We start from the raw sequence: 14,160 nt of genomic DNA, 5'->3' as shown, positions 1-14,160 counted from the left end.
GCATCTTCACTAAGTCTCATAAATATACTTTACACAATCAAGTTTATTGGCGGTTTCCACTGTAAAAGATGTTACTTCATCACTCTAGGAAATTTACAACTCAGAAAAGTCAAAAATTAGAAGGAAAAAAGCACCTAGAGTCTCACCACATACAAATTCCAAAATACACGTACCACTATGTGTATTTTGGAATCATTATTATAATATTTAATCATTGAGTAATTTCTCTTTTTCAGTGTCTACAATCAATTTTAATTTAATATAATCTAAACACATACCATTTAGAAAATACCAAGGAAAACGTATGTGTAAGAGTTGATGCTATTGCATTTGGGTAAAGCTGGCGAGTTCTTGGTACTAGCATAGTTCAGGAAACACCTCTGAAGAAACCAAATATATTGGAATAGATGTTGCCACATTTAGCCCCCAGTTTGAAAGCTCTGAGAAACAACTAGATGTAAAGCTTCATCTGTGACTTTGCAACCTTTAAGATTTCTTATGCATCTTATATCTAAATTCTTAAGCAGACTGTCGTCTCAAAAATTCAAGTCTTCTGGGATAGTCTGCAGTGCTAAACTTGCAAACAAAATATCAATCTCTATCTCATCAAAACAGTTGGATGCCTCTTCAACAGCCTTTTATATGTATCCCTAATCCCTATACGACCAAATGTAAAAATTTTTCCTCCAACATTTTCAATTACAGATTGTGGAGGATTTTTGCTTTCACTGATTTCTCGGATCCACTCTTTTACCAGGTTATTTAATTTTCCCCAAATTAAAATCCTGCGCTGCAGTTCCTCTTCCTCTTCAAAAACCCCAAAGGGCTTCAGAGTCTCAGTTGGCTTCTGTGTAAGTAGGCAGTCAGTTTCCTTGGGGGCTGCTAAGCTGGATAGGAGGGGTGAGGCCACAGTGCTTCTGAGGCCGCTGTGTTTGCTGTGATCTCTGCGCTGTAACTGGAAACAGCACGGTGTCCTCAGCGGGCACCCTCGCCAGCCGCCCCCACCCCCACCCCCACCCCCACTCCACGCTGTCCCGAGCCTGATCCATCCAGGCGCGGGGGGCGGGGGGGGGCGGGGTTCGACAGCCCTGGGTCCAACCCCTCCCCCGTCCTTGGCCGCTCCCGCCGCCTTCAGCCCTTCTCTGCCTTCCCCTTCGTCCTAGCTTGGCGCCCAGAGTAATTTGTTTTTGTCTTGACAGAACTGTATGTTTCGTTATAATAGGTGATTTTGTTGAGATTCCTGGAGGGAAGTAGGGGCCGAAGGGGGTGGTAAAATTGGTTTGTGATGGTGGTTAGTGTCGTTGGACAATCTTTCTCCTTCGAAGCATATGGTAGAATTCTCCTTCTCCACCTTCTTGAAGTCAACCACAGCTTTAACTAATGGGGTAGGAGTGGGAATGGCATGTGCCTGTCGCAAGTAGGAGGCTTTAAAAGTCAGTGCAGTTTGCTTGCTATGCTTCTTTCCTCCCGCCTGCCATGCAAAGTACCAGGTGGTGGAAGTTGCATCAACCTGAGTCTCTGTGTAAGAAAGATGCGGAACAGAAAGAGAGAGAACCTGGAAAAGATGATTGAAGAAAGTTTAATGAAATTACTACTTACAATGGTGTGACAAGATAGAGGGAAACTACAGAAGCTGGAGGAATACCAGAGGGCTAGCGACAGCAGGAAGCCTACTGTCTCTACACTGGAAAGGGCGAGAAGACCGAGGGATGGCTGGAACCAGTGAGAGTGCAGTAGGGGGAGAGAGCCAGCGGGAGCTGTGGCCTTTGGTGTAGGAATGCATGGCCAGTCACCGCACCAAGAGGCAGGGAGGCGATCAAGGGAATCAATCCAGCAGTCTTTCTCTGCCCCCTCATTTTCCAGTCTCCTGCCAGGCCTTCCCACATGGGCCAAACCCAGCTGGAAACCTGGTTAATGCTGTGGGTGAAAGTCAGGATCTTGGGGGGCACAGAGCAGAGTGTGACAAGATAGTGAACGGATCTGAAAGAGCAAATAAAGGCTCTGTCCTCCGTCAACCCTCCTCCTTTTCCCCGTCAGCATCCACTATGATTCTCTTTTTGTTCCAGGTGAAAAATTCTTTTCCCACCAAACAGGCGACACACCCAGAGTCCCATCACCTAGTATAGCCTCCCCCACTGACTTGTTATCAAGTCAGTCATAGTCTCAACTGAAACCTAAGACATTAGCCACCACCAGTGCTCTTCATATAAAACTGTAGATCTTTTAAAAAGAAGAAAGAGAGATAATTAGCACAAAACACTGTTGCTACTGTTTAACACGGACAATATCCAGCACAGTGTGGTCCTCTGGCCCCTTAACATCCATGTGACTCATAGCTGTGTGCTTTCATTATGAGGCAATTGGAGCTCCTTGGAAGAAAATGGTTCGCAGGTGAAAATGGGGCCAGGAAAGAATTGGATACCAGGGTAAGCAAGGGCAGAATGACAAACCAGGAGCTTCTGAGCTGAGTTGTCTTCACCATCAGTATCCAGTTATAGAGACCACAGTCTTGACCAACATGCTATAGCCCATCCTTAGAGGAACATAGGGTCCAGATCCAGAAAAAGGACTTAGTACAAAGTTGGTAAGGTGGTGATTAAGAGGCTAACAGGCTGGCCTTCAGGCTTGGGTACTAATTCTATTTGGTAACAGCACAGAAGGTCGAGGAGACAAGCCTCTTCCAGCAGAATTAGATAGACGGGAAGCAGCCCAGTGCTTATACAGCACACTGTCAATCCATAAATATTCAGCATTATTTTGGGTGGAGTATCGTCTTGAAAACCAGAGATATGGTGTTTAAAAAAAAGGAAAAAAAAATCCTTGTCTTTATGGAGCTTGGGTAGAAGTGAGGAAGACAGAAGTCAGAACCATTCAAGTGGTTCATTAATTAATAAGACAATGAAATGTGCCATGGAGAACTCTGTGGCAATATCCAAGCACACACCAGGGCCCTACCTAGTTGGGAGAATCTGGAAAGACCTCTCAGGGAGGTGAATGTATCGGAATGTATCTTGGGATCACTAGCAGGCAGGTGTGAGAGCAGCAGACCATTTCCAGACACCACCGCATCATGGTGAAAGGGCTCCCAATCACTAGCCCGCCAGCCTTGACTCTGTTGAGCTGCAGGCCTGCACAGGACAGACCCAGACGGAAGACTGGCCCTGGAAGAGTCCAGAAGAGACATAGCTGTGAATGGTTACACGCAGTGGCTCCAATTTCATTTCCTCTATGAGTCTAATATTTCTGTGTGTGTGTGTGTGTGTGTGTGTGTGTGTGTGTGTGTGAGAAAGAGAGAGAGAGAGAGAGGACACATGTGTGTCTCTTTCTCCACTGCTATTTCCTTGTTTGCTCTAATGTTGGATCTGGAAACCTGGAAACCAACACCAGCAACCATTAAAAGTGAATCTCAGTTACTTGAGGCAAATGTTAAACTTTCTCACATCATTCCTCCCTATCTTTTCTTTTTCTTCGTGGTTCCTGTGTCTGCTCAGATTTGATTCATCTTGTGTGGTGGCTAAAAACTCTGAAGTCCTATAAACCTAGGTCCCAGTTCTGGCTTCCCCAGTCGCCAGCTGTGAGACCTGGGGCAAGTTCCTTACTGTCCCTTACTTCAGTTTCCGTGGTTACAAACGGAGGCTAGTAACACCTCCCTCACAGGGCTAATATGGGAACAGAATGGGATATGCCACTGTAAATGGAAGCTCTAGGTGTTATTCAGTTTTTCCTTTTTCACCACTCGGACCTAACAACAAAATCTAGATCCCAAACTTTGACACTCATCCTCTGCTAGGAGACTGACTACAGTTACTCTCAGGTGCTTCTCATGCAGGGCTGCTTCCCATAAACACCTCATCCAGCCTCGCGCTGTAGGACGCCATGACAGGTTTGGCCATGAACTCAGCGCCCCTGGGGATATCAGGCAGCTCCTCCTCATCATCCTTTTCCTCTCCGTTCCTTCTCATTCCTTAAACGGTTCCTAATGTGGGTACGAGTTTTTTGTGTTTTTCCCCCCACATATATGGAACAATTTTATGTAAACTCTTCTTAATTTGAAAGTCACATAAATATAATGTTACACATTTCTGTATCTGAAAAAAAAACAAAACAAAAGACACCTAACAACTGAAATGGCATCAAATTGCTTTGTACTGATGCTAATGTTTTTTATGGGTCTATGGGCCCGGATGGGAATGAAACGGTTCCCCGGCCTGGGACTAGATGATCTCCTGAGGTTCTTTTAGAGATATGAAAAGCAAACTAATGACAAAATAATGAGTTCTAGGCTACATGATGCGCAAGGTATGTGTCCAGGCTTTGTTGGTAGGGTCGAGATGTTCTTGGCGGGTATTTCAAGATAAAAGTATAATGGTCTATAATTCTTTAATTTTTTTTAGGATTTATTTATTTATGCTAGTTTCTTTCTTGATCTCTGGATGCAACAATAGAGCTCCTGATTACACACACATAATTTTTTTTTTAAGATTTTATTTATTTATTTGACAGAGAGGGACAGCCAGCGAGAGAGGGAACACAAGCAGGGGGAGTGGGAGAGGAAGAAGCAGGCTCCTAGCGGAGGAGCCTGATGCGGGGCTCCATCCCACAGTGCCGGGATCACGCCTTGAGCTGAAGGCAGATGCTTAACGACTGAGCTACCCAGGCGCCCCAACACACACACACATAATTTTAATTGCATCACTGAATGCAATTTATCCTAACATTTTTCTAAACTTTTTGGGGGGAAGCAATTTAGATTTACAGATGTTTCAAAGATAATACAAAGATAAATTACAAAGATAGCACAGAGATAAGTTACAAAGATAGTACAGAGATAGTATCCTTGTACAGATATTTCTTGAAGATCCTGCTGGTTTGGTTCTGAACCTACCACAATAAAGCAAATACCACAGTATAGCAAGCAAATGAATGTTTTGCTTTCCCAATGCATATAAAAGTTATGTTTACACTATACTGCAGTCTATTAAGTATGCAATACCATTATGTCTACAAAAAGAATGTACATACCTTAATTAAAAAATACTTTATTGCTAAAAAATGCCAACCAGTCATCTGAGCTACCAGCGAGCTGTAATCTTTTTGCTGGTGGAGGGTCTTGCCTCAATGTGATGGCTGCTGACTGGCCAGGGTGGTGGCTGCTGAGGTTGGGGTGGCTGTGGTAGTTTTTCTTTCTTTCTTTCTTTCTTTCTTTCTTTCTTTCTTTCTTTCTTCTTTCTTTCTTTCTTTCTTTCTTTCTTTCTTCTTTCTTTCTTTCAAGATTTTATTTATTTATTTGACAGAGAGAGACAGCCAGCAAGAGAGGGAACACAAGCAGGGGGAGTGGGAGAGGAAGAAGCAGGCTCCTAGCGGAGGAGCCTGATGTGGGGCTCGATCCCAGAGCACCGGGATCCCACCCTGAGCCGAAGGCAGACGCTTAACGACTGCGCCACCCAGGCGCCCCCCGCTGTAGTAGTTTCTTAAAGAAGACAGCAATGAAGTTTGCTGTGTCGTTTGAATCTTCCTTTCACAAATGATTTCTCTGTAGCTTGTGATGCTGTTTGAAGCATTTTACCCACAGCAGAACTTCTTTCACCCTTGGAGTCGGTCCTTTCAAGCCCTGCTGCTGCTTTATCAACTGAGTGTATGTCATGGTCTAAATCCTCTGTTGTCATCTCAACAATCTTCACAGCATCTTCACCAGCAGTAAATTCCAGCTCAGGGAACCACTGTCTTTGCTCTTCCGTGAGAAGCAGGTCCTCAGCCGTGAAAGTTCAATCCTGAGGTCATAGCCGTTCAGTCACGTGTTCGGGCTCCATGGCTGCTTCTAGTCCTCTCGCTGTTCCCACCACACCTGCAGTTACTGCCTCCACTGGAGTCCGGAACCCTCCACGTCATCCATGAGGGCTGGGACCCACTTCTTCCAAACTCTTGTTCATGTTGACACTGGGACCTCTTCCCATGAATCACGAATGTTCTTAATGACATCTAGAATTGTGAGTCCTTCCCAGAAGATCTTCAATGGACTTTGCCCCCAGATCCATCAGAGGAACCACTATCTATGGCAACTATAACCTTATGAAATGTATTTCTTACATAGTAAGACTTCAAGTCGAAATTACTCCTTGATCCATAGGCTATAGAATGAATGTTGTATTAGCATACATTAATGACATTAATCTTGTCCGTTTCCATCAGATGTCTTGGGTGACAGGTACATTGTCAATGAGCAGCAATATTTTAAAAGGAATATTTTTTTTCTGAGTAGTAGTTCTCAACAGTGGGCTTAAAATATTTGGCAAACCATGTTGTAAACAGATGCGCTGTCATTCAAGTTTTGTTCCATTTATGAGCACAGGCAGAGTGCAGAGTGAATTTAGCATAATTCTTAAGGGTCCTAGGGTGTTCAGAACGGTAAGTGAGCAGTGGCTTCAACTTCGAGTCACCAGCTGCATCAGCCCCTAGCAAGAGAGTCAGCCTGTCCCTTGAAGGTTGGAAGCCAGGCTGTGGCATCTGTTCTCTAGTGATGACAGTCCCACATGGCATCGTCTTCCAACAGTTTCATGTACGTTGAAAATCTGTGGTTTCGTGTAGCCACCTTCATGAATTATCTGAGCTACACCTTCTGCATACCTTGCTGCCACTTGCACTTCTATTTTATGGAGATGGCTTCTTTCCTTAAACCTCATGAACCAATCTCTCTTAGCTTCAAACTTTTCTTCTGCAGCTTTCTCACCTCTTTGAGCTTTCACAGGATTGCAGAGAGTTAGGGCCTATTGCTGTGGCTTAGGCTTTAGTATAAAGGAATGTTGTGGCTGGTTTGATCTTCCATCCAGACCACTAACACCTTCTCCATATCAGCAAGAAGGCTGTTACACTTTCTTATCATTTCTGTGCACACTGAAGTAGCACTTTTAATTTCCTTCAAGAACTTTTCCTTGGCATTCACAGCATGGTGAAGTGTTTGGCACAAGAAGCCTAGCTTTCAGCCTATCTTAGCTTTTGACATGCCTTCCTCACTAAGCTTAGTCATTTCTGGCTTTTGATTTAAAGTGAGAGAGATGCGACTTTCCCCTTCACTTGAACACTTAGAGGCCATTGTGGGGTCTACGAACTGGCCTAATTTCAATATCATTGTTGTATCAGGGAAGAGGGAGGCCCGAGGGGAGCTCCGGAGAGAGATGGGGGACTGGCCTGTCAGTGGAGCAGTCAGAACACACACAACATTTATCAGTTAGGTTTGCTGTCTTACATGGGCACAGTGTGTGGTGCCCCAAAACGAGCAGCAGAGTAACTTCAAAGATGACTGATCACAGATCCCCATGACAAATACAATAATAACGAAAAGTTTGAAATATTGTGAGAATCACCGAAACGTGACACAGAGAGTGAACAAATGCTGTAGGAAAAATGGTGCCAGTGGATTTGCTCGACACAGGGTTGCCACAAGCCTTCTATTTGTAAAGAACGCAGTCTCTGTGACATGTAATTAAGCGAGATACACCTGGATAGCTTTCACGCAGCTTCCCTTAATGTTGTTACATTGCATGTAAGTAAGCCCCTTTGTCAAACCGAAGCAATGAACATTGGTACAGCACTATTAACTGAATTCATGGGAATTGCAACCGTTTTCCACTTAACGTTTTTTTCTGCTCTAGGCTTCAGTGGGGTGCCACATTGCATTTAGTCACCATATCTCTTCTGTCTCCTCCAGGCTGGGACAATTTCTCAGTCTTTCCTTGTTTTTCATGAACTTGACACTTTCAAAGAGCACTAGTCAGATATTTTGTATATAGTCCCTCAATTTAGTTTTGTCTGGTGTTTTCTAATGAGCAGACTGGGGTTGGGGGTGTTTTAGAATGTCACAGAGATGAGATGGCTTTCTCATTGTATCATATTAGGGACACATGATATCAACGTGTACTAATCATCTTACTCCTGATGCTGTAAACTTTGATCACTTGATTAACGTGGTATCTGTCTGCCAGGTTTCTCCACTGTAATATTACTAGGTTGGTTTTCCCTCCCTTTCTGTACTCTATCCATTAGAAGTCATTTACTAAATCCAGTTAACCCTCCATTGTGTAATTTAGTTCCTCTGAATGAACCCTTTTATTGCTTGAAGAAACTGAACTCCCTCAGGTACTGTTAAAGATAGAAGCCTGAACTGGGTGGAACCTACTGCCGTGGACTTACAGCCCTGGTTGTTGCCCAGAGGGCACACACCAGGACAAGGTGTCCAGTGCAGGACAGTGAGCAAACAGGCCCCAGTTCTATGGACAGATGCCACTCCTTACATGTGTGAAACAAAAACCCCAGGCAGCAAAATCCAGAGCTCCTTCGAAGTGTAGAAATATTTGCATTTTTATGGATTACAAACTGGCTAGTTATGTTTGAAATTAACTGTACATCCCACAGAACATTCTTAAATATTCTAAAGGTTATTTGAGGAAAGATTAAGATAAATTAGTTCCCTTGCACATTTTCAAATAGGTCTTCTAGGTCCTCTTAAAATAAATTATTTCCCTTTCATATTTTTAGATGCTCCAGGTCTTTCTCAGGACACAATAGTCTTAACACTGGAACAAATTCCAGTGATGTTTAAGTGAATGCAACTTCTCTTTCAACCTGAATTTACCTTTAGACATCTCCCTTAAAATAATTAGCTTGTTTGTTTGTTTATTTTTCATTCATTCATTTAATTGGAATTAGTTACAATTTCTGTAACATAAAAGGCACAGATCTTAAATGTTCAGTTTGATGAGTTTGGGCATTTGTAAAAATCCATGAAACCACCACTCCAAACAAAATATAGAAGATTTTCATTATCCAGAAAGTTCCTTCATGCTATCTTCCAGTCGATTTTACCCCATTCCCAAATGCAACCACCTTCTGACATCTATCATAAATTTATTTTGCCTGTTCTTGCACTTCACAGTCATTGAATCAAGTAGTATGTTTTGTGCGTGTGTGAATGTTCTTTCACTCAATCTTTCTGAGATTCATCCATGTTGCTGTACTTATCAGCGGGTCCTCCTTTTTACTGCTAAATACTGTCCCATCACGTGGCTATGCCACAATCTGTTTACTCATTCTCTTCTTGAAGGACATCTGAGTTTTCCGGTTAAAAGCTGTTATGAAAAAAGTTGCTGTGGATATTCTTGAGTTAGCCTTTAATTGTTCTTTTTAAAAATGTCTTATTTTGAAATAATTTCAAACTTACCAAAAGTTGCAAAAATTAAAATGACAGAAAAACACTCATATACCTTTTATCCAGATTTATCTACTGTAAAAATTTAACTTTTGCTGTATCATTTGTGTATGTGCTCTCTATTTTGTATGTGTGTGTGTGTGTGTGTGTGTGTGTTTTCTTGAACTATCTGAAGGCCTTTTACCCCAAAGTGATGGCTGTTTACTCCTTAAAAGTTCAGCATATGTTTCCTTAGAATATAGATATTCTTTAATATAATCACAGTATAGATCTTCCTTGGCTTATGACAGGGTTACATTCTGATAAACCTGTCAGAAGCTGAAGACATTATAAATTGAAAATGCATTTAATACCTCTAACCTAGTGAACACCACAGCTTAGCCTAACCTACATTGAATGTGCTCAGAGCACTTATATCAGCCTACAGTTGGGCAAAATCATCTAACACAAAGCCTACTTTATAATAAAGTGTTGAATATCTTACATGATTTATTGAGTACTATACTGAAAGTGAAAAACAGAATGGTTGTATGGGTACAGGATGGTTGTCAGTGTACCAGCTGGTTACCCTTGTGATCACATGACTGCCCGGGAGCTGTGGTGGCTACTGCCCAGTGTCATAAGACAGAATTGTTTCACGTATCGCTAGCCCAGGAGAAGATCACAATTCAAAACTCAAAGTACAGTGTCTACTGAACGTGTACCACTTTTACACCATGATAAAGTCGAAAAATTGTGAGTCAGAACATCATCAGTCAGGGACCGTTTATATAGTTATCAATTTCAGTGAATTTAACATCTGTTTATACTCTAATCTACCAATCATATTCCAACTTTATCAATTATTGGCCTAATTATTGACCCAACAATGTCCTTAAGAAAGTCCTATACTGCTCTGCACCCCCAAAACAACAAAATCCAGGTTAGGGTTAACTATTGCTTTTAATTGTTGCCTCTTCACAAATACAGTACTTCTTTCTGTTTAAAACAATGTTCCTCATTTTGGGTTGTTCTAATGTAGCTTCATAATTACACTCACATTATGCATTCTAAACCAAAATACTGCACAGGAGATATTGTATCCTCAGATAGCACATTTGGAGGCACGAGAGATTCATCTGTCCCACAGTAGTCACATTCATTAGGATTGCCCAATCAATATGTTCTCTAATTTATTCACTAAAATCACCGTTTTCTTCACTGTTGTAACTAATAGGTGGTCAATGCGGAGATCATTTAGGATTATGAAAATATCCTGTCCCTTATCAAAATTTCTTCCTAGCTTGACTGTCCTTTGGTGATTTTTGCCCGATTCAATCTTTACTATGATTATTGCAAAATGATAATCTTCCAACTTGTGTACTCCTCCACATTTATCACCTGTCCCCAGCATTCAACTATAATCAAGAGCCCTGTCCTCTGCTTGCTGATTGATTGATTGATTATAGATATCATCTCATTAATTTCTATTCCTTCAATGACCTATAGTTCATTACTGTACTTATGATAGTGCACAAATTATCCCAGATTTGGCCAAAAGGAGTCTCTTCAAGAGGGCTCTTGTGTTCCTCTGATATGGCTTATCATATTTTTTTTTTACCATTTTACACTTATTTTCTGGCATAACTAGCTATTCCAGACTCATACTTACCTTGCTCCATGCCTGGAATTAGCCATGTCTTTGAGGAGTCCTGGTTCGTCTTAGTGAAGAATGGTATTAAAGACCAAGATCTAGGTATGGTATGATAATTGCTACCAGAGCATCTTTGCTTCTTGGCCCTTTCAGTGGACAGAATTAAGAAACACACATGTATATATACATATATACAAATGTACGCCTGTAAGTACATTTACATACAGACTTATACACACACTTATATATATATACACACACACCATATACATATTTTAGAAATCATAAATTCATGCTTGAGATCTCCAATTCCTATCCATCCCCTCAAAGTGCTTTCTTGTCTTCTTCCATTCCCTATTTGTATGTCCCTTCTTCCTCCAAAAGATCTCTAGCTCTCTACAACATCGGTATATTTGCTCAATCTTGTAATATATTCTAAAATAACTTAGAATCACATTGCTGATACTACTACAATACACAAAACTTTAAAATGAGCTCGTTGGGCTTCTGCCTTCGGCTCGGGGCATGATCCTGGCGTTCTGGGATCGAGCCCCACGTCAGGCTCCTCCACTGTGAGCCTGCTTCTTCCTCTCCCACTCCCCCTGCTTGTGTTCCCTCTCTTGCTGGCTGTCTCTCTCTCTGTCAAATAAATAAATAAAACCTTAAAAAAATAAAAAATATAAAATGAGCTCAAGATTCACTTGTAAATCTTCTCTGTGCTCCACCCTGCCCAGGACGAAGGGTGTATAGTCAAACATGTATTTGTAAGTTACTTGGCTTCCTTCCTTCTTTCCTTCCGTGACTCTTTTCTTCTTTATTCTTTTTCCTTCCAGTGTGGTTATGGTACCTGGGTGGCTTAGTCGGTTAAGCGTCTGCCTTCAGCTTTCGTCATGATTCCAGGGTCCTGGGGTGGAGCCCCACATGGACCCCACATTGAGCCATGCATTCTCCCTCTCCCTCTGCTTGTGCTCTCTCTCTCTCTCTCTCTCTCTCTCTCTCTCTGTCACATAAATAAATAAATATTAAAAAAATAAAAGTAGCACCCTACTATACATTAATAGATTATATATGAGACAGAAGCAGCACAAGGGAGACGTGATTAATTTGGCAAGAGATGGGGGGTTGGGGAACATGATCAAAAAAGACAGTTTGGAGTAGGAGACCATCAAAGTTTCATTTTAAAGGATGAACTGAGTTGAGAGTGAGGGTGTTAGGACAGGAAAGGATTGATATTTCAGGCAGAAGGAATAGAATATTCTAGGGAAGACCACAGAGGGGGAATAGCAGTGTGCATTTATTCCTAGGGCAGAGGTGGAATACGTGTATTCGAGGGGAGGAGTGTCAGGATAAGAATTCAGAGAGGCAGGGCTGATATCATACCTAGCTTTGTGTAAGATGCTAAGGATCTTGGAGTTTACCATGGTGGTGAGGATCTAGTGAAGAATTAGTCCTTTGCCTCTCATTATCTTCCCTGACAAGAATGCTCCACTTCTTGGTGGAGGTGCTCCTGCTCTCCGGTAAATAATATCACCAGGAAATCTCAGAACGAATTTAAAATTTTCCTTCCCATTAAATAACAATCTCACCATCCCCATCCAATTTGAATCCACAAAGTGCTTTCCTTCCTGTTTGCTCTGTGCCATCTGACTCAGGTGTCTACAACCTTTCACCTAGATTATTTCAAGTGTGTCCAGACTGGTCTCTCTGCTTGATATTTCTTCCTTCAATCCATCCTACACATTGCCACTGGCACGGTCTCTTAAAATAAAAGCTGAGATCACTGCTCTTCCTCCAAACCTGGACTCCTCCCTCTTACATGCAGAATAAAATCTCACCTGGTTAACTGGGTGTTTTAGATCTTCCAAAAATTGACCTCCATTAAACATTTCAAGCTTTTGTCTCATTTCACACCCTTTCATGAACCTCCATCGAACACCATACTTGATCATCTTGCTTTGTACCTTCTTGTGTATCTTTGCTCCTGTTATAGCTTCTCCTAAAGCCCCTTTCTTACATCTATTTTTCGAGGCTTGACCCAAATCACATCAGGGGCATAACAAATTACCGTCAAATTTAGTGGCTTAAGACAACGGTAAACATTTATTGTCTCCCACAATGTTTCGATGAGTCAGGAATTTAGGAGCATCTTGGCAGAACATTCCGGCTCGGAATCTTCCTAAGTCTGCATTCATCTGTGGGGATGGAAGATCTGCTTCCAAGACTGGTAAGCAGGTGCTGGCTTTTGCTGGGAATCCTCACTTCTTCTTGAGGACTGCTTGAGTGCACTTTGTGACAGCTGGCTTCCTCAAAAGCAAGCAATTCAAGAGACCGAGGTGGAAGCTACAGTGCCTCTTATGATCTGGTCTCAGAGGTCACATACTTACCACACTCTTTTGGTCACACAGATCAATCCTGACATAAGGGAGATTACATAGGGGCATGAGTACCAGAAAGCAAGGATCATGGGGGACAATGCTGGGGGCTGGCTAGCACAGTAGCTCTTCAAGAAGCTTTCTAGATTCCCCAACTCCATGGGCCCCTCTTCTCTCTGCCCTCTGTCCTGTGCATACCAAATGGCCTAATTTTTGAATGAGATTTAAAAATCAGAGCTCTTGGATATCTTCCAATAAAATAACATTTTCTTAATTATTAACTATTATTGTGAACCTCAGAACTTATTTTGGGTAATTATCAAAGGGCATAGTGCTGAGGAACTTTGTTCTCTAAAACCTTAAGTTGTCAGAAACCCTGTTGTTTTGAACTCTTATTGGTGAGGCAGAACATACGTTTCTTACCTGGGAGATTTAAACCATCCAAGTAAATCACTTTGACTTTGGAGAAGCAGCTTCAATTTACAGTGCAGAGGTTCAGATAAGGGGTTTTGGACACAATATTCTATATGAATCTTAAATTTATGTTTCCAAGGGAATAAGAACCCAGAGGATGCTTCTCAACTCAGATCTGATATTAACCCCTTTATATACAGATCTGATTTGCTCTGAGCCTATTAAATACTGTTTCATTTATATTCTACCTAAACTCCTCCCTTCTTCTAATACTATAATAACCCCCATTTCACCTTTTTTTTTTTTTTTAGAGACATGCCCATAATGCCTCTGCTGTGTGGTATCCTCTCTGTAGCAAGTTAATAAACTTAACTTTGTTGTTTAACAGGTTTGTCTGTAGTGGTCTTTACCTGATGGACTTTATGAACAGCTAAAATTATTTGAACTCACATTAACTAAGTTCATTTTTTCAGAATCAGCCATGCTTCTTGAACATGGGTGTCTTTTCCTTTTTTTTATTTTTAAATTTATTTAAATTC

The 14,160-nt window shown here is 41.7% G+C and overlaps 1 pseudogene; it reads right to left on the bottom strand.

Moving 5' to 3' along the window:
- Positions 1 to 256: 256 nt before the first annotated feature.
- Positions 257 to 1,049, bottom strand: LOC113254304 (poly(A) polymerase alpha-like; annotated as a pseudogene).
- Between the last annotated feature and the right edge of the window lie 13,111 nt (positions 1,050 to 14,160).

Source organism: Ursus arctos, unplaced genomic scaffold, assembly GCF_023065955.2.
Source record: "Ursus arctos isolate Adak ecotype North America unplaced genomic scaffold, UrsArc2.0 scaffold_12, whole genome shotgun sequence".
Lineage (NCBI taxonomy): Eukaryota > Metazoa > Chordata > Mammalia > Carnivora > Ursidae > Ursus > Ursus arctos.
Note: the sequence above shows the minus strand (reverse complement) of the source record. Positions and strands in the feature narration are given on the sequence as shown.